The 22,092-nt window shown below is 42.5% G+C and overlaps 1 protein-coding gene across 2 annotated transcripts in view; it reads right to left on the bottom strand.

Moving 5' to 3' along the window:
- Positions 1–22,092, bottom strand: part of RAB3B (RAB3B, member RAS oncogene family) — a 114,680-nt gene that overhangs the window by 60,981 nt on the left and 31,607 nt on the right. The gene's annotated exons all lie outside the window — the stretch shown is intronic.

Raw genomic sequence — 22,092 nt, 5'->3', positions numbered from 1 at the left:
AGCAGCCAGGAAGCAGGAGGAGGAAAGGATGTGAATTTACATTTAGAAACACCCGCTGGAGAAAAGGCATGTCCCTCTCTTTCGTCAGCAATACCACCCCTTGAAAACATGCCCACAGAACATCGGATTGAAAACGATGGATGAAAATACACATTGAAGTTTGAGTGGCGTGTTTTTGCATTATCGGAAGAACCAGACTTTCCGCATGCCAAAAAATGTTGCTAAGAGGGGGGAAACAGCCGCGATCACAGCAGGACCTGGTCGATGTCATCTGAGTCCTTTGCATGCAATGCACTGCGACAGCAGACTATAACATTGGTGTGATGGAGCTTTAATTGTAAGCCACTTTGGGATCCTTTTTCAGCTGCAGATGGGTGTATGCAAAAATTCTTCAAATAAATAAACAAATAATAACAGTCAGCGTGTACTTCTGTCTGGCTACTTTGAAGACTACAGCTTAAAGTAGCAGCACAGTGATCTAAGCACATATTTTAATGGAATTATCTGTTCCCAGCCTGATAAACAGAATAGTTGGCCTGCGATTTGGGGATAAAGTGCTACCCCCTCCATGGGTCAACTTGCCTTCACAACAGAATGCAAGCTTTTGAGATGTTTCAAGCTGTCCCCATTTAAGTGCTCTTGTTTCATTTCTGCCTGAGCAAAATTGTTCAGATGCTTCTGCTAGGGAATTTGAACCAGCTTTAGCACATTATATCGCAGACTCCTTTTTAAGGAGAGGCAGTTAGCCACAGGCAACCAGCTATTGATCTCCTGTGGATAATTGCTTATCCCAGACGGATTGTTTCAGAAATGGTGTAGTTCCAGATGTTGTACTTTGTCAACTATCTTGGATACTTATTGATAGTTACTCCCATTGGCATGCATGCAAAAATCATGTAAGTAGTCATGTGAAGCCATGAATAATAGATAGCATGAGTAACGCAGCTGTTGAAACAGCCTAAGATGGCAGCCCAGCAGTGTTATCCAGTGCAACAGTTGATGTGCTTGTGCTCTTAAAGATGGAAGAAAGGAAGATGGATTATTATTATTATTATTATTATTATTATTATTATTATTATTATTATTTATTTATTTATTTATTTATTTATATAGCACCATCAATGTACATGGTGCTGTACAGATAACACAGTAAAAAGCAAGACCCTGCCGCATAGGCTTACAATCTAATAAAGTTGTAGTAAACAATGAGGAGGGAAAGAGAATGCAAACAGGCACAGGGAAGTGTAAACAGGCACCGGGTAGGGTGAAGCTAACAGTATAGAGTCAGAACAAACTCAATATTTAAAAGCTATAGGGAAAAGAAAAGTTTTTAGCTGAGTTTTAAAAGCTGTGATTGAGTTTGTAGTTCTCAAGTGTTCTGGAAGAGCATTCCAGGCGTAAGGGGCAGCAGAAGAAAAAGGACGAAGCCGAGCAAGGGAAGTGGAGGTCCTTGGGCAGGCGAGAAGCATGGCATCAGAGGAGCGGAGGGCACGAGCGGGGTAATAGTGTGAGATGAGAGGGGAGAGATAGGCAGGAGCTAGACCGTGAAAAGCTTTGAAGGTCAACAGGAGAAGTTTATATTGGATTCTGGAGTGAATTGGAAGCCAATGAAGAGATTTCAGAAGTGGAGTGACATGGTCAGAGCGGCGGGCCAAGAAGATGATCTTAGCGGCAGAGTGGTGGACAGAGACCAGCGGACTGATGTGAGACGAAGGAAGGCCAGAGAGAAGAAGGTTGCAGTAGTCCAACCGAGAGATAACCAGTGCGTGAACGAGAGTCTTGGCAGAAGAGACAGACAAAAATGGTTGAATCCTGGCAATATTATACAGGAAGAAACGACAGGATTTAGCTACTGCCTCGATATGAGGAATAAAGGAGAGCGAGGAATCAAATATAAAGCCAAGACTACGAGCTTCCTTGACCGGAGTAAGCGTGACATCGTTGACAGTAAGAGAGAATGAGAGGTGAGGAGCAGGTTTAGAAGGAAAAACAAGCAGTTCAGTTTTTGCCATATTAAGTTTCAAACGACGATGAAGCAGCCAGGCTGAGATATCTGAAAGACATGCCGAGATACGATCGTGAACATCGGGGGAGAGTTCCGGAGATGAGAGATATAATTGTGTATCGTCGGCATACAGGTGATATTGGAGGCCATGAGATTGAATAAGCTTACCCAAGGGCAGCATGTATAAAGAAAACAACAACGGGCCAAGCACCGAGCCTTGCGGAACCCCTACTGAAAGGGGAAAGGATGCACTTCAAGTTCCAGATGGGTGGGGTAGAGTGGACTAAGTAAGGACACCTATCTGAAATTGAGCCTGGGCTTTTCAATTATAAAGAGAGATAACAACAAAAGTGCTTAGAGATCTACCTGCCAGCCACAGTACTGTTATTTCCCTTGGTATTAGTGGGAGTATAATACGTGACCCATTTATTTCTGATCACATCAATATATTTTTAATGGCTGCAACAGGAGATGCTGGCACCATTCATTTATTTTTATCCTGCCCTTCCTCTAAGGATCTCGTCATACAAGATTCCTGGCCCATTTGATCATCCCAACAACCCTGGGACAAAGGAAATGCTGGGGTCAGGGCCAGTGTGAAGAGTAGGCTTGGCTGGGCACCAGCTGGGGGTTCCACTGATAAGAATTCCCCTGGAGTTGCTGCTCCTCTTCACTATTGTAATCTGCTTCTTCACCTGCATCTCACTCCTGCCCAGACAATGGTGGTGGTGAGGAGCACTACTTACTTACCCATTAGTGCACTGCCTGTCAAACAAACAAATGGTAGCAATGATGAGAAATAAGAAAGAGGAGCTGCAACAATAGCAGCTGGTGACAATGTTGGTGAGAAGGTAGACTCATTAAGCGAGGAGCCCCACTGAGGGTCCTCAGAAACCTGGAGTCATCACTGGCTGAGAGTTGGTGACTGGCCCAAGGTTACATGGTTAGTTTCATGGCAGAGTAAGGACTCAAATTTGGGTCGGTATAATAGTAGACAGAGTTTTGGACTGGGACTCAGGAGATCTAGGTTCTAGTCCCCCACTCAGCCATGAAGCTCACTGGGTGACTTTGGGTCATTTACTAACTCTCAGCCTAAACTAACAGGGTGATTGTGAGGATAAAATGGGGAAGAGGAAGAGAACCATATAAGCCGCCTTGGGTTCCTTTTAAAAGGAAAAAAAGATGGGATACAAATGTAATAAATAAATAAATGAAATAAACCACTTGGCTGTCTTATTAACATACTATTAGGGATTTCTCATAACCACTCGGAGCTACGGTAGAGGAAAAGAATTATACATGCCTTGGTTAACATTCTGTGTGCTCCTTAAGTAGCTTTGAGTATTAATCCTATAAATATTCTTTTAAGTACCTTTGTGGCTGAGAAATCACGGGGCCTTATTGGTCTTCAGTGAAAAAACACAATCAAAATTAAAAAGAATAAACACACCAAACAATTTAAAAACAAAAGGCAGATATTGTTTTCAGACAAGTATATCCCCCTAATGCAACAGCATTAGGAATGTCCATGTTGTAAAGTTACTCTGGTTCAATGTCCTTTTCCCGGGATTTTACTGCAGCTCAGCACAACTCTAATTAGTTCCCCTCAGTGTCTCTTGACCAGACATTCCAAGTGCTTAAAAATGCATGTCCATTTTATGTTCTTTGTTTTTTTAAATATTCCATTTGCACAAATTTCAGCAGCCACAGAAATGCTGTGAATTGGCGGTAGAGAAAACAGCGGCCTTATCTTAGAGGCACACGCTTGGCATTACAGCGGCAGTTCTTCCCCGACGTGTTACATTTTTAGTCAAATGGCAAAGGACTGGTTCTCAAGCTTAGCTTCTCTTTTTTTAAAAAAAAAGTCTCAAGCATCAAACATGATGAATGGGGAAGTCTCCTCTTTTTTCTACCCACTCCAGAAAAAAAAAGACCAAGTCTGAAAGGTCCTTAGTGCTCAGATAACTTTGGCAGAAAATCCATCAATTAGCAAAATGGCTTTCAGGCAAACAAAACTATCTGTACCAGCCATCTCTCAGATATGCAGGGGATGATGTTGGCCTTTTTAGAATTAGGGTGCAAGCACATGCATGTTTAGACAGAAAAAAAGTCCTACAACTCCCAGCATTCCCCAGCCAGCCATGCTGTGGCAAGCAAATATGCATAGGATTGCACCCTTAGAGTGCAATCCTAAACATGGACATAAGTTCCTTTGTCTTCAGTGGAGCTCACTCTCTTGTAAGTGTGTAGTACTGCAGCCGTAGGCAGCCATCCTATACATACTTCCCTGGAGTAAGCCCTATTGAGCTCAATAACATTTACTTCTGAATGGACATGCATAGGGTTGTGCTGTTAGGTTTCAATCCCAAATGCACTTACTAGGGAGGAAGCCCCATTGAACATGAACAGAGAGGGATGTACTTCTGAGTACACAGACGTAAGATTGCACTGATTTTGCTGTGTTCTGTGTAGCTAGGTCAGTGTAAAAGAGAGGATAGAGACAAAGTGTAATAGAAACAAGAACTGGCATTTTAAAAATCTCGCTCACCCTTATGCTGTGGCAAGCAAAAAGCAAGGAACACAGTGGATGACTCTGCTGCAATTCTAATTTGCCTAGACAAATTACCAGAGAGGGCTGTTGTTTTATTGCTGGGGAAATATATACAGGTTTTGCCTAAACTAGACAACCTGATACCAAACCTGCAATCCCATGCACATTTACCTGGAAGCCCACTGAACATAGTAGGGCTTACTTCTCAGTAAATGGGCATAACATCAGGCTGTAGCTTTGTCCAAATGTGTTCTTGCTAGCAGACTTTGTGGGACAAAGGACAAGATGGCACCCCACGCCCCACCCTGAATTCCATATACAGAAGCCAACCAGGCCGACAGTTGGATCTTTTTTCAGTGCTGGCTGCCTTTACTGCACCTAAGGGCAGCAGGATAGCTTAGGAGCTGCAGGGCAGTTTGTGTCCTTGCTGCCACTCACCATCCCTCAAGAACGGCCATCTAAGGCAGCCACCTCACTCTGCAAGCCCTCTTTGCTAGGGCCAGCCCTCCTTGCTAGGAAACAGAGCTGTTTTGAGTGTGGGAGGGCCCCTAGAAATATGAAATGTCCTGAAGAACCAATCAGTTCCCATTCTATTTAACAGAAGACTTTTGTTGTAGTAAATCACTTAAATATAATCCAGCCATTTTGAAGAATAAGTAGTACAGCGAGCAATGGCATCATTCAAGATCCATCTTATCCTAAGTAATCTGTGCATTTTGTGACGCACTTAGTTGTGCATCTGCACAAGCGGAGCTTCTTATTTTTCCTTGCTTTCTTTCTTGAATTATAGGCTTCTCTTCTCCTCAACTCATACACAGCATTTGGCCCTTAAGGTTGCATCCCATGGCAGGGGCCCACAATTTAATTGTGTGAAATGTGCAGTCAAACAAAAGCTTTTCTTTTGTTGAATTTCTGTTTGCTGATTTCTGCAAAGGGTTGTGATGTAAACTGGTAAACAGCTGTTCTCTTTACACTTTGCTGAAACCATTCATGATTTTATATATTTCTATCATATCACTTCTTAGCCATCTCCTTTCTGAGCAGGAGAAAGGAGGAGCATATGTGATCAATATTAGAACAAACAACTTGCTCTTTGAGTGAACATCCTTTTCAGATTAGCTATCTGTACAAACAAAGGCGTATCTAGACTACCTAGGAATGCAGGCTGTGGTTGTACGTTAGGCTGTCGACCAATTAAAGAAGGATAGGTGATTAATTCCATGCCCTTTTACCAATTAGTTGGTATATTGATTAATTTAAATGCATTTACCAAAAATTCAATATATATGCCTTTTAGAGATACTGAAAGAAGTTAAACTCATTCAGCAGGTGTGGACGATTGTGGGAGCAAAAGAACCCATTGTGGGTTGTTCCCTTGCCCATACATATGCAACCACAATTTGCATAATTACCCATGATGCAGCATGGGTTGCTATACAGGCCAAACCCAGCACAGTGCGTGGTGAGGTGGCTTCTTACCCAGGCCACAAGCTATGGCTTGCAGGAGGGGTTGTGGGATGGAAGAGAAGTAATCTGCGCAGATACAAATAATAAAAATTTAAAAAGGGGGGAAGGAACATTCCCGTCCACCAACAGTAATAATGGCGGGGGAGGGAGGAATGCACAAAATTAAAGTGTGAATCTTTAGCCTTTGCTTATGAGGAACGATGTCCCATATTGCCCTCAGGGAAATGTACAAAACAAACAACAAAGGACTACATGGTTGGTCACCAGTCATCCAGCGTTCCTGCTACAATCTAGAAATAGAAATGAACAGGAGCAGATGATGACTCAGTGGCTACCATGGGAAGAAAATATGAATCACTTCCAAAGCTGCTTTCTGATTTCACCTGCTGGCAGAGCAGATTAACCCCCCCACACCCCCAATGGCTAGGAAGAAATGTCAAAGTATTTGCAGAGCCTAGCTCTCCTGAAAGCACTTCCTTTTAAAAGAGTTAGCCATGTAATTTCTCTCTTTCTCCCTACCAATTATTCCTATTCACCAAACTCCTGGCGAATCAGCCTATAGTGAATTCCTCTTATACCTGACATGTTAGAGCAAACTTACCTTGTCTATATAAAAACTGTTTACATGTTAACCTTAGCAACATGGGTGCTGGCTGCTTTCCAATATATATGTCAGAGGTGGGCAACCTGCAGCCCTTTGGGCATAGGTGGTCTGTCAGGTTCAGATTACCATAACTTGACTTAATAAGCCAAGATATGCCTGAGCCTTTGCTTATCTCATCATAGTACACTTCAAAGAGCCAACAAATATGTAATGAATCAGTTTCCCATTTTGTCTGAACTGAACTGGGAACCAACAGTTATCAAGCCAGGAACTTTAAAAACAACAACCACCTTGAAACCATGATTTAAGATTCAGGCTTGTTCCAAAATGGATAACCACAGTTTTCAAATTCAGGAAACTCTGGTTCATTTGAAACTTTCTGGCTTATTGGGATGTACTCCAAATGGGGAAGCTAAGGGGTTGGATGTGCAGGCCAAAAGCTTGTTGGTTTCTTGGCTTATTAAGATGAGATATGGTCATCTTAATGTGCCCATTGTTTGTAAATGGGTCTTAGCCTCTTCTATCTATAGCCAGGTTCAGATGAGAACAAGCCTACATGAACTTTGGATTCATGAACTCCTCCACTCCTGTTCCCTTGTGTACATGAGATCAAAAGCATCCATAATCCATTTTGAAGAACAATTCCCCAGACTCAGGGAACTATGGTGAGTTTTATTATTATTATTATTATTATTATTATTATTATTATTATTATTATTATTATTATTATTTATATAGCACCATCAATGTACATGGTGCTGTACAGAGTAAAACAGTAAAATAGCAAGACCCTGCCGCATAGGCTTACATTCTAATAAAATCATAATAAAACAATAAGGAGGGGAAGAGAATGCACCAAACAGGCACAGGGTAGGGTAAAACTAACAGTATAAAGTCAGAGCAAAATCAAGTTTTAAAAGCTTTAGGAAAAAGAAAGGTTTTTAGCTGAGCTTTAAAAGCTGCGATTGAACTTGTAGTTCTCAAATGTTCTGGAAGAGCGTTCCAGGCATAAGGGGCAGCAGAAGAAAATGGACGAAGCCGGGCAAGGGAAGTAGAGACCCTTGGGCAGGCGAGAAACATGGCATCAGAGGAGCGAAGAGCACGATAAGTTAACAAACCAGGATATCAAACCACACTGTGATCCTGGTCTGTTTTAACTAACCACATTCAGAGGAAGGCACAGTTTCCCAAGTTCAGAAATGACCAAAAACTTTGGCTAGTTTAGAAGTCAAAGCTTTCAATCTTATCCTCATACATGCAAGGAAATAGAGGGGAGGATGAATCTGTGAGCCCGAGACTCATGCAGGCTCATTCACATAACGACCAGGTTTACATGACTCTACAACCCATCAGGGGTGACAAGCCATGGTGGGTTGTCATGTTGTGTGAACCCAGACCAATTTAGACCATGGATTGTTTTAGGGTTGCGGGCATTGCTGAGCAAACCACTCAGCAAGAGCAGCACAACCCCCTGCCGCTCTTGCCAAGAAATCTCTACCATGCTGCAGTGACAGACCCTCTACTGGTTCCCAAGCAGCACTTTGGAGTGCTCAGCAAGCTTTTAAAAAAGAAGAAGTAATAACACCCCAACATTTGTGCAAAATGGGGCCTAACTTTTTTAATTATTATTTTTGCAGCCCCGGGAATATGCAGAAATGTCTTTGTAATATTTTTTAAAATTGGTCGGGGTTTTTGCAATTGCAGAGGTGCTCAATTGCAGCTGTCAAACTATATATAGCCTTGCCTTCTCTATCGCTGTTTATGTTTCAGCTGCCAAAGGGAAGGAATATTAGGATACCTACAAGGCAATTGACAAGATAGGGCTATGTATATGCTAGTTTAACAGCCTTTGACAGCTGAAGGTCAGGTGGGGGGAAGGACACAAAATTGGTCCCTTTGCAAAGTTATCCAGAAGTTTTAAAGTGTGGGGTTTATCTTTGGAGATCTCCCCTTACATTCCACCCTTCCCCGAGCCTCCCCTAAGTGTTTTTAAGGGTGATCTAGAGTCCAGCCCATCTTTGGAGCTCCCCTTTAGTGCAAATGAGAGGTCCGAAAATGGGATGGACCCTAGATCACCCTTAGAATTATTTAATTAAGAAGGTATGGCTATATATAATTTGACAGTCATAGTTGTGCACCTCCGCAATTGCAAAAAGAAGAAGAAGAGAGATTCCAAAGACATACCTGCACATTCTTGGGTCTGTTTTTTTTAATGTACTTTTTGGCCCAGTTTTGCACAAATGTCAGGACAAACACACACACAAAACTGAATACAACTAGGGGTGATATCAGAGCAGGAAGTGGGACTTGGCAGCAGACAAGATGGGTTCTGCCACCAAGTCCCCTGAGATACATGCCAGAGCCAGCTGGAGGACCTAGTGGGAAGGAGGGAGAGATCATCTGTCATACTTTCCAACCACAACTCACACGTTGTAGCTTATTTTTCAGGGTGGGTGTTCGTGTCGTGCAAACTCACCCAGTGCTAAGCCATGATTTATCATTATGTCTGAACCCAGTAGTCCTGAACCTTACTGCCGACTATTGCATATAAGTATGTATTATGCCTATGAAGTGTCGTGTCTGACCCAATTGTATTGCAATTATTATTTTCCAATGTTTTAAATTTGCAATTTTGCATTGCTGCTGTTTTTATCTGGTTGAACTTTTATATTGTATTTTATATTATGGTTGTATACTGTTGTTTTATACTCTGAATGTTTTTAATTTTTGAGAACCGCCCAGAGAGCTCCGGCTATTGGGCGGTATAGAAATGTAATTAATAAAAATAATTAAAAAATAATTAAAAAATAATAATTCCAATCTGATCCATTTTTATTTTACATTCAAGTGATGTTTTTATTTGAAGAATGAAGTCGCTCTGCTATAAAGTCTGCTCTGTCTGTGAGGTAGGTCATGAATCATTCCTGTAAGGCAGAACAAAGAGACAAACTAAAATAGGGCAATATGTTCAAAGCCAGTGAGCCAGCAAGTCGGCTGCAAACGGAACCTTGACCTAATCCCAATGTTCTGTCCAGACAGCTGTGGGTTGCTGCTCATTAGCTGAAACAAAAATGGGAGTGTTTGTCAGGATAGTCTACACACATAACTTACTTCCTTTTCTTATTTCGGTTTAGCACCAAACCAGAACAAAAGGAGGAATTTAATAGTAGACAAATAATGTTTTTGACACCACATGGCATGATTCCAGGCCAAAGGTAGAGATCAGCTGCGCTCAGATAGCACATTCAGTCTGTTAAAAGTCCCATGCAGAAATGCTGTCATCCTAACAGGCTTGTCATTATCCCAGGTAGCTATTGTGTATGGCTCCCACAGTATGTGGCCACATGTACACTCTGCCAGTGCCAATTATGGTAAAACCCCTTCAGAGTGTGGCACTGACAGCAGAAGGAAAGAGGTAACTGGGGAGCCCTGATCAGCTCAATGCTCTGGAGAATTAGGCTGCTTTCAGGCTAGGTTTTTGTTGTACAAGTACCCTGTCTTGTTCACAGAATTTTAAGTGAGGTCCAGATGCCGATGTCTTCAACTCATAACCCGCTTGTGTTTTCCTTCAACTTTTTCTACCTTTTTTCTTTCCACAAACATATCTGTTAAGGAGGGGGAAATGCAGTAGTTGCACAATGGGTCTGAACACGCAATACGTTAAGCCACACTCAGTTGTTGAGTGTGGGTTTTTGTTGAACCATGGATTGATTGTTGAATCGGGTTGTTTGAACCCAGAACATTTTCAACAGGGTGGCTTGTTAATCATGCAGCATGCCTTGTTAACCACCTGAACCACCCCAAAACAAACCATGGGTTCTCAAGGTGGCTTGTTTGAGAAAAAATAAGCTACACTGCATGGCTAACAAGCCACCCTGCGGAAAATGTTCTTGGTTCAGACAACATGCTAACTCTCGGTTCAATAAATTACCAGAAATTCAACAATAACCCACTTCAACCATGGGTTAACATGTTATGCAAACCCAGTCAACAGCCCTATTCAGACATACATGGAGGAGGGGCAATGGAACCGTGCAGCAAGATGTTAACCACAACAAGGGGGCCCATCACACGAATGGGAACCACCCAGTGCCAAGTGATTCCCGCCTTAAATTCTGTACCTCCACATGGTTCTGTACTTCCTGGGGTCCTCTGCACCCTGAACGGGCACCCAGTAGCCAAACCGCCAGAAAAAATGTAAAAAAAAAATTGTGTGACCATTGAGAAACTCTGTGATGGACTCTATGAGTGCCACCATTTCTTTTCTTTTTTTCCCATTGAAAATGATGAAAATAACCACAGAGTTCCCACCAGGTGAAACAGGAACTAGTGTGAATGCCCACTAACCCTCTTGCATCCGGTGGGTTGCAGGTGTAGGTAGTCTGCCCACCTTGGAGGAGGATTCTCACCTCACAGGACACGCTAAGCCACCAGGGCTCATGTTTTCAGGTACCTCTCCACCGTGCCTGGGTCCAGCTCCAGCTGAGAGCCCCCTCCCTCCTGCTGTCAACTGTCTCTGGAGAGGCCACCAGTGAGGGAGGAAGCAGCAGCCAGGCACCTCTCCACTGTGCCTGGGTCCAGCTCCAGCTGAGAGCCCCCTCCCTCCTGCTACCAACTGTCTCTGGAGAGGCCACCAGTGAGAGAGGAAGCAGCAGCCAGGCACCTCTCCACCGTGCCTGGGTCCAGCTCCAGCTGAGAGCCCCCTCCCTCCTGCTGTCAACTGTAACTGCTGAACTTTGCAACTAAGATTGTAGTGCCTGAATTTTCTTTCCTTTTCCCCCTCCTCCTCCTCCCTCCCAATCCCCTTTCCTTTTGTGTCATGTCTTTTCGATTGTAAGCCTGTGGGCAGGGACTGTCAAGAAATACTTTTGTAAGCCGCCGTGAGAGCCTTTTTTGGCTGAATGGCGGCATAAAAATCCTTAAATAAATAAATAAATAAAACAAATAAATAAATAAAATGTTTTTGAGTGATCCACAGGGTCTTAGTGTGTTGTCAGAACAGGGCAAATGTCTTTTGATTGGCAATGCTAGGAGTCATCTATCTGAAATCACTCTTTATCAACCACAAGAGTTGAATATGCAGGAACCACCCATTTCTTGTGCCAACTACAAATACATTAAAACCTCTGGAGCCTTTCTGAGTGTACATTAGAGGTACTGTGCCCAACTATATTGGACAACTCTTCCCTTGGAGCAAGAGTTCTAGGACAATAGGATGAAAATATTTAACTTACATGGAAAGAGGAACATTTACTTGAATGCCTGGGTACTAGTACCTCCCACAAAATTGTGATTGATTGCATACATGCATTCTTCGATTATAAAAGTGCAGGTACTTTCATTTAGGCATCCTTCAACTGGCTCAGGGCAATCAAAGTTTAACAAGGTAACTGGTTTTTGTAATGTCACATTATGACATTACAAAATTCTACAAAGTTCTACAATTCCTTAATATTGGAGATTCAGGGACCATTTTTTTAAAAAAAAAATGTAGAAAGGAAACACAGAGCAAAATGTGCCCTGAATTTCCTCATTTTAAAAGTCAAAAAATTAGTACAAAATTAGTCCTTTTGAATATAAGATATCTCAGTTATCTCAGTGCAGAGTGGGGCTATGAAACTCTGATTAATTATAAGACTTATCACACAGTAAATGGTTTAGGTTTTTTGTGTTCCTTTGAGAATGCAGCAGGGATTAGCTACCATTTGCCTGCTCAGCGTATCAAACAGCAAGTGAACTAGAAACACAGCTGTGTTCTGTACAAACATCTTTTCTGACACTGTTTATCACTTTAATGGACTATTAAAGGTTTTATAGGATTTATGAAACAGTGATGTGTGGAATGAATATGTATGTATGTATGTATGTATCTATCTATCTATCTCAGAATACATAGCAAAGGCCATGAACTTTGGGGCATGTCCATTCAAGTAAATACCTTGAAAAATCAATGGGATTGGTTTTTCTGTAATGCATTTAGAATCACACCATGATCACTTACTGCTGTCTCTAAGCTGATTGAAAAAGAGGTATCAACAAAGGGATTTAAACCCCAGCAATTTATAATGGTGTTTGTTCTTCTTGCTCTTGTTATCTCCCATATCAAAGCATACTGTGTCACTGGATGCAAAGACACATTTAGCTGTATTCAGGATCTGTTTGGCTTGGGGGCTGCACATATGGTGGTGGTTTGCCGCCACAATAAGCAAAACCCCACACTTTTGCTGCGTCGGGGTGGCGCAGTGCATGGGGCACTAATCCCCATGCACAGTGAAAGCACGGGGTTTCTGGCAGCCGGGCCCTCCCTCTGCCCAGGCGGATGGCAACCAATCAGGGGTTGCCATCTGCCCGGTTATGGCTCTGCATCAAGGATGGAGCGAAGTTAGGTGGCAGAAAGGGCCATGTTCGTCTAGCTCCATCCTGAAAAGTCGGGGTAAATCCCCAACTTTTAAAATGCTGAGCTTCTCTGGAAAGAACCACAATGGCTTTGAGGTGGATGTTGCATCGTATAATTGATGCAGCACAACCGCAGAGCCACCTCAGCGCTTCCTGAACATATAGACAGTCCCCTGGTTTCTTTAGTACCCAATAGCAGTTAACAAATAAGATTAATGAACAATGTAGAGGATGAAGCTATCAATATGAATGATTATGTTGTGACTAATGGAGTAAAATCATGTCTGACTAGCTAACCATTTCAAATTCTGAAACGGATAAAATGTTAACAGCAATATTAGAGACAATGTGTTTTATTTAAATATCACACTACCCATCATCATGTGAAGCAGGTAAGAGATCTGAAGAAATTTATTCCCACCAGATGCAGTAATTTATCTGCAGGGGGAGACCAGCTGTTGTTCACTGCTTGGGACAACACTATACAACATCCAAGAAGTTTATCATTTCAAGTTAAAGGCTGTTCAAACTCAGCAGTGGCAAACATCAGGCTTGTGGGATCTATTTTTTACTAGAACCTTGAGATCCACCAATCATACCCAGATGCAAAACAACGGCTCAAGTAGGTGGACATATGCTCACAATTAAGTTACAGTATTGAAAGAATTTAGCTCCCTGCGCTTTTTTTCATTAGCAGGGACACTGGCATCACCTGCCACCCCATCAGAATTCTCTATTGCCTCTGAGCTTAGCTGCAATTCTCACAGTAGCTCTGGGAGTGGGGAGATTAATTTTCCCAGCGTCAAGATATTGTTCCCTGTTTTAATGCAAAGTATTTTGGAGTGGCTTGGTCTTGAATAGGTAATTGAGACCCATTAGCTATACAAAAGACCTGTTCCTGGTGGAGAGGAAAACTGCTAGAATTGGTTTGTAGATATTGATCAAGACAGCTGTTTGAATATTTGGACTCTCCTTGGGGGCGTTGCTATGGGGACTGTTATGATGAGCAACTGCATTCAAAATTTACCATTCCACCACTAAGAAGCAAGGTGTTTTTGAGCACATGCTCAGCCCAGGAATTTTTGTTCAGTACCAAAACTAAGCTTACAAGTCCTTTCACACAACTGTTACCCAGAGGACCTTCTCTTCTGCTGCTCCCAGACTGTGGAATGGCCTGCCAGAGGAGAATCGTCAACTTGTCTTTTAGAATTTAAAAAAGCAATAAAGACTGATCTATTCTGGCAGGCCTATCCAGTGAAATTTTAGAATGTTTTTAGGATGTTTTAAAGATGTTTTAATCATGTATGGTATGTTTTTAATCAGTTTTTAATGTGTATTTTATATCATGTTTTTATACTGTTTGTTTTATACTTTGAATGGTTTTAGTTTTTGTGAACCGCCCAGGGAGCTTCAGCTGTTGACTGGTATAGAAATGCAATAAATAATGATAATAATAAGCCTCATGGTTTCCCCCAAGCATTCTTTTGCAGCAACTTGATTTGGTGGTGGCGGTAAAGCTTTTTAGCTGTTGGTATTGTTAGACTATTGGGAATCAGAAAGCCTTGCTGATTGGCTGCAAATCACTCAGAGATCTATCAGCAGATCCCAATTTTCTGACCACCACTGCTCTAAATTATACTGGAAGATGCATCAACCTCAAGCAAGACTGACCCACAGCCCTCTGGGATTTCTAGGAACAGCAAAGAAGCACCTTCTTCTCAGTTCCTTTATATAAATGTTATTTTTAGAGTAATTCACCATAAAAAGCCAACAAATACAAGCAGCTTGATGTGCAAAGCACAATTCGTCATGGGTTAGATCCAGTTTGGCCATCCCATGAATAGGAGGGCTCCAGTTCAGGGAAGGCAACCGGATCAAATGAAGGCTCCCTACTGGAGAAAGGAGGGGAAGGTGATCATTACAAATTTCCCCTTCCCCCTGCATCCTCCTGAACTGCCTCTCATGGTGCTTCATGTCCCTATTTCCCAACACTCCAAAACACTTTTGTGGAAGCCCAGGAGTATTTGGGGGAAGGTGGAATCGATGGAGACTGCCTTTCTGCCCCCTGCCTCCAATATGAATGGAGCTCTGCTAAGTACGACTCTGGGTGCTACCCAATTTATTAACTAATTTATATTCAACATTTTTGCCAAGAAGCTCAAGGTTTCATGCATGGATCTCCCCCTCCCAATTTTATCTCACAACAACCCTGTGATGTATGTGAGGCTGAGAGAGTGGGTTGGTTCACACAATTGGCAAGGAAAACCTCAACTGTAACTTGTTTCCCCTGTCCCCACCAATGCTGCTCTCATGCCCACTATTTGCTTAATTATCCACATGCATCACGGGTTGCCATGTCATCTGAACCCAGCAAGGTTCATGGAGGGAGCGGCTTCTAACACACTACACACCCCTACAATTAAGCAAATGGTGGGTATACGTAGGGGCACGATTTCCCCTGTTGGTCATGCAAATCGAGCCATGATTGAACAAGTCACTACGATCACTGTGACTTGTTCAATCATGGCTTGTTTAATCTTTGGCATGTGCTAGAATGTGTGGGGCATGATTTGCCTAATTATCTGCCCAGGCACAGCTTGTTGTGTCATCAAATTTTCAAATAATCCATGGCCTGTAGTTAGGTCATTAGAGGATTGTTTCCCTCACCATGGCATGTTTGATCATACAAACTGGCCCTATGAGAGATTGCCCCAAGGTCACCCAGTGGGCCAGTTTACATGATCACAGCAAGTGAAATAAACCGCAGTGTCTTATTTCCCCTGCTGTGCCTATTGTGTGCCGGATTAATTTCTCTAATTACCCTTACCTGCGCAGCTTGCAGAATCATCCGAACGTGGCCAGCATGGCTTGTTGGAGGGAGGCAGCAACCCTCAAATTATCCAACAGCCCATTGCACATACACTAGGGTTAATAAGACACTGTGCCTTGTTAACCACACTGTGATCATGCAAACCAGGTCAATGAGTTTCATGACTGAGCACCAGGTTGGGAAAATATAGGATAGGGATTTGCAAAATTATGCACAGAGAAAGTGGGTATAGAGAATTTTTTCTTTCTCTCCTACAATACTGGAACTCAGGATCACAGTACGTAATTTATGGAAACTACTGCTGCAAGTGGTGGCATAACTGCTGAGGTGGCTTTAAGAGGGTAATAGACAAATTCATGGGGGAACAATGGGGGTTCAAAGTCTATCAAGGGCTATTCAGAAACTGCATGCTAAGGGTCCACTGAATAGCAGTTGCCGGGGATAACAGTGGAGAGCAATTGGCCATCATGGGAAGCCAGATGCTGGACTAGATAGAGCTTTAGTCTGATTCAGGAGGTCTCTTCTTATGATCTTAAGGTAAATTCCCAGGTGAATTGGACTTCAGGTGGGGGAGGATTTTTGCAAATAGTTTTACAGATGGAAGGCTTTGTCTCTGCTATCATTCAGTGCTGACAGAAAACAAAACATGAGAATTCCAGCTAGCTACAGCAATATTTTAATTACAGGCTCCAGATGTTAAAGCACAAAATATGGTATGCAATGCAGTATACAGTAGTCACAGCTGCTTCGTTTTCTTCCTGACAGTTCAGGACTGAGGTTACATTTCAGTCTGCCACCTGCGGGTATATAGGACGGAACGGTCCATTTGGAGGCTCTATTTAGGCAACTCGCCTTTGCATTAGTGTAATTTGTGTCTTTCTATTTTAAATGACCTTTTTGAAAATTGTTCCTTACATTTTATAGTCCCCCACCCCTTCAGTTGGCTATATGTGATGGTATTTTTTTACAAGAAAATGACAACAAAAACAAAATTCACAGTTTAATGATAGTAAACATTTTGTGCCTCATAATTTTTTTATTGTTCTTGCTGAATCTGTGAACACCTGAAACCTTCCTGAATCTCTCTCCTTTGAATTCTATGACAATTTGAATTCGATGACAAAGCTAGTCAAATGCTAGGACCAGAAATCGCAGATTCTCCAAATAGTGAATACCCTGTGCAACCTAAAGCTGCAAATGTGACTCCTTTACAACAGAATCTATTAATAAAGTAGGTCATGCAAAGAAGGGATTGGTTCGCACATTGGTTGCAACTTGTGAAAAGGCCAGGAATGAAGTATTGGATGAAATGTGCTATCACACATCCATTTGATTCTCCAGTACAATATTACATAGTTATATTTCCTTGTTTTCCCTTACCTTCCCCTCTTTATATATGGCACTTGCATTTGCCTCAACGTTTGACTGTCCTGCGCACCTTTCTTCCTTTTCTTTTGGCTATCCCCATATCTTTTACATTGACTGGGTTCACACAACACACTAAACCACACTCAGTGGTTGAGTGTAGGTTGTTGTTGAACCATAGGTTAGCATGTTGTCTGAACCCAGGACATTTTTCTTAGGATGGCTTGTCAACAATAGTTTGGCTTATTTTTTTCTAAAGAAAGTCATGTTGAGGACCTATGGTTTGTTGTTGGGTTGTTCAGGGTGGTTAACAAGTCACCTTGAGGAAAATATCCTGAGTTCAGACAACATGCTAACCTACAGTTCAATCAACAACCTACATCTGAACAACAGCCCACACTCAACCACTGAGTGTGAGTTAATATGATGTGTGAACAGCCCCAGTTTGTGTCCCATCTATTCCATATTCTCCCAGGAGCTCTGTCTCCTCTTTCCTACCAATGGGTCCACTCTACTCCTTTGCTTACTGTATAGCTCTCTAAACACACCCAAACATCATATTCCACAGCCAAAGAAAACGAGGAATGGTGCCTAGACTACCATTCTAGTTATAGTTTTTGTTCACAAAAAATGGGAAGTTCTGAAGCAAAACAGAGGGGGTCAGCCCATCTGCCTCACCGCCTTATTCCCCCTAAAATGCGTCATGCCCTCACTAGAGGCATCCTCCTCAGAGGAAGAACCAGAGCCTCCAGAAACCAAGGACACAACAGATCAGTCACTGGCACCAGACCAGGAAGAGCCTGGGCCTTTGGGGAAGATGGCTCTAAGTCCTTCCCTGTCAGGGGGAGGGGACTCTGATTCTGAAGCAGAGACTGAGCAACCCCCTGACCACTAGGAGCATTGTAACAATGGAGAGGGGAGGGGTGGCAAAACCACTGTACCATGTGGTTCCACTACCCACCCTCCTCCATTGTTGGAGCACATATCTTGATGCAGTTTACCACGTATCCTGGCCTTCTCTGCTGTGCAAACAGGCTCTCTTGTTACAAAAATACAAAAAAAATGGCAACCATAAAGAAACTCTGCGGCAGCAAGAATGTCACCAGAAGTGGCAACTCTGCTCTTCCCAGTGGACTCTATGGTCATAGCCTAGAAACATAATGGAGCCTGTTCTAACTACCAGGGAGCCTGCCACATGTCACAGTAAGCCACCCCAGTGCCCTTTAATGCTACTGCATTGGGATGTTTAGCCTGGATAGTTCCTTAACCATCCTTATGGTAGTTTTCTCCCCACACACACACACACACTACATGCTAAACCGCCATAGTTAGGCCAAAACCCTTAACTGTGATGGCATAGCATGATGTCTATTATCTTGATCATTTCTGCCTTTGCATGAACACCCTTGAACTGAAACCTCTGCTGGAACATTGGGCTGGATTATTACTCTGCCTTCTGGTCAGCCCTATCACTGAGATTGCTACAGCCAATGCAGGACAAAAGGTTGGAAAGCTTCATCCATCCAGGTTAATTTCACACTGCGGGGAAATGGGAGATTGGCAAAGTCTTTTACATGATCTTGTGTACTGCTATTATTTCATTGACATGTAGAAAGGCTCCAGATTATGACAAATTGTGAGCAGCCACAAGTAGGATTGGAAACCAAGTGGGCTGAGGTGAGAAAAGAGAGGGAGAGAAATAAGAGGCAAAGGGACAGGATTCAAAGTAAATTTTTTTTAAAAATGTGGAACTTTAATAAAATGATAAAATTCCCAATGCATTTGGGGACACCTTCCTCAGATGCACATGAATTCAGTTCTACAATACTGCGCTCTTCGAAGCCTTCCACTTGTTCTCGTGATCCGATTCCTTCTCGCGTCTTTATTAATCTTATTCCTGCTATCCTCCCTTCCTTGCTACATATTATTAATCTTTCTCTGTCCTCTGGTTCATTTCCTTCTGCTTTTAAACATGCTACAGTCTCTCCCATTCTCAAGAAACCTACTCTTGATAGGCTATCTCTGTCTAACTACCGACCTGTCTCTTTGTTGCCGTTTGTTTCAAAGATCCTGGAGCGTGCGGTCTACTCTCGCTGTCTTGACTTTCTTTCTAGTAACTCTGCTTTGGATCCATTTCAATCTGGATTCCGTCCTCTGCATTCCACCGAAACAGCCCTTACTAAGATCACCAATGATCTCCTTACTGCCAAGTCTAAAGGCCATTATTCCGTTCTTATTCTCCTTGATCTAACTGCAGCCTTTGACACGGTTGATCATGATCTTCTCTTAGATTCCCTTCATGACCTTGGATTTTGTGGCTCTGTCTATAACTGGTTTGCCTCCTATCTAGCGGGTCGCTCTTTCAGCGTGTTGACTAATGGCAGCTCGTCTTCCTCCTTTCCCCTTTCAGTAGGGGTTCCGCAAGGCTCGGTGCTTGGCCCGTTGTTGTTTTCCTTATACATGTTGCCCTTGGGCAAGCTTATTCAATCTCATGGTCTCCAATATCATCTGTACGCCGATGATACACAACTATATCTGTCATCTCCGGAACTTTCTCCTGATGTTCACGATCGTATCTCGGCATGTCTTTCAGATATCTCAGCTTGGCTGCTTCATCGTCGCTTGAAGCTTAACATGGCAAAGACTGAATTGCTTGTTTTTCCTCCTAAACCTTCTCCTCATCTCTCATTCTCTCTTACTGTCAATGATGTTACGCTTACTCCGGTCAAGGAAGCTCGTAGCCTTGGCTTTATCTTCGACTCCTCGCTCTCCTTTATTCCTCATATTGAGGCAGTAGCTAAATCTTGTCGATTTTTCCTGTATAATATTGCCAGGATTCGATCATTTTTGTCTGTCTCTTCTGCCAAGACGCTTGTTCATGCACTGGTTATTTCACGGTTGGACTACTGCAACCTTCTTCTCTCTGGCCTTCCTTCTTCTCACATCAGCCCGTTGGTTTCTGTTCACCACTCTGCCGCAAAGATCATCTTCTTAGCACGCCGCTCCGACCATGTTACTCCGCTTCTGAAATCTCTTCATTGGCTTCCAATTCACTTCAGAATCCAATATAAACTTCTCCTGTTAACCTTCAAAGCTTTTCACGGTCTAGCTCCTTCCTACCTCTCCTCTCTCATCTCACACTATTGCCCCGCTCGTGCTCTTCGCTCCTCTGATGCCATGTTTCTCGCCTGCCCAAGGGCCTCTACTTCCCTTGCTCGGCTTCGTCCATTTTCGTCTGCTGCCCCTTACGCCTGGAACGCTCTTCCAGAACATTTGAGAACTACAAGTTCAACCACAGCTTTTAAAGCTCAACTAAAAACTTTTCTTTTTCCTAAAGCTTTTAAAACTTGATGTTGTGCAGACTTCTACTGTTACTTTCTACTGTTAGTTTTTCCCTACCCTGTGCCTGCTTACCCTTCCCTGTACCTGTTGGCATTCTCTTCCCCTCCTTATTGTTTTACTATGATTTTATTAGATTGTAAGCCTATGCGGCAGAGTCTTGCTATTTACTGTTTTACTCTGTACAGCACCATGTACATTGATGGTGCTATATAAATAAATAATAATAATAATAATAATAATTGAGTATTACCTGTAAAGCAACATCTTTCAAGGAGGGCAGAAAGCAGAAGATAGAAAAACCAATTAAAAGCAGGGAAATAATGCAGACTTATCATATTCTCCGTTTCTCTTTAACAAACACTGGAATGCTAACCCAAGAAAAAGCAGTTCAGCATGCCATTAACCAGAAAATTAATATCTACACTCAGTTTTTTTAATCGGTTCCCCCATTCCCTTATACAGCCACCACAAATTCACTGAGTTGAATCCAGACAACTTCTTCCAATATTGCTCTTTATGCCAGGAACTTCATCCCTGAATACTAATGTGATCTTTTCCTTCGGTTCCCTCCTCAAAACTCATCTTGTCTGTAAAGACTGTGGTTGAAGCCAGGGCTGGCCCAAGATATTTTCACTGCCTGAGGTAAAAGACAAGATGCTGTTGTTCACTCTGCCCCCATATTCCATGTACAAATCTGACGGGACTGGCAGTTGAATCTTCCTTCAACACTGGCACTGGAATGGAAAGGCATCCTCTACCACAGGCTAGCTTAGGATGCAGAGCAAGCTTGCCATCACAACTCTGTCCTTCCACACCTCGCCTCCACTCCCTGGTTCCAGGCATCTGTTGCCTGAGACCGCTGCATTGCTTTGCCTAATGGTAGGCCAGCAGTGGCTGAACCCTACCACTTTCTCTGCCTTCAGGAAGGGGCTCAAGATAAATCTTGCTCATCCAGCTTTTGAAATTGTTATGGTTTTTCAGGTTGCTTTTAACATTTTCCTACGTATTCGTTTATGTGCTTTTTTTAATTTGGGGGGTAAACCACCTTGATAGGCTTTTCCAGAAAAGCAATATAGAAATGTTTTCAATAAATGAATATAAAAATAAATAATAAACTCCAGAGTCCCCTATCTCTAAATAGGAATGAAATTGGTAAGAAATACATCATGAGTGATAATGTAAATGTTTAGTTTAAAAAAATAGGGGTGACTTTTTAACGATGATGAAAGCATACAAGAATAATCTATGTATTTGTGAATGTAAATGAATATGTAAAAAGACACACACACACACACACATAATAACAGGGCAGTCCTTAGTCTGCCACTTCTGCATTCTTAAGTCTTCTTATTTAATTCAAAAATGCATTTCTGGCTCTGACAGCTTGGCAGGAGCCCCAAACAGAGCGGCCAGATATTTGATATAGTGAAGCTTGCTCATGCTTACGTGTGTCGCAGCTTAGAACTAAAGCTCACAGAGGTATAAACAACCTTATTCATCACTATTTAGGTCCTGTAGCATCTGACCTTTTC

This window comes from Elgaria multicarinata, chromosome 1, assembly GCF_023053635.1.
Source record: "Elgaria multicarinata webbii isolate HBS135686 ecotype San Diego chromosome 1, rElgMul1.1.pri, whole genome shotgun sequence".
NCBI lineage: Eukaryota > Metazoa > Chordata > Lepidosauria > Squamata > Anguidae > Elgaria > Elgaria multicarinata.
The sequence above is the reverse complement of the archived record's forward strand: the minus strand, read 5'-3'. Positions and strand labels throughout refer to the sequence as shown.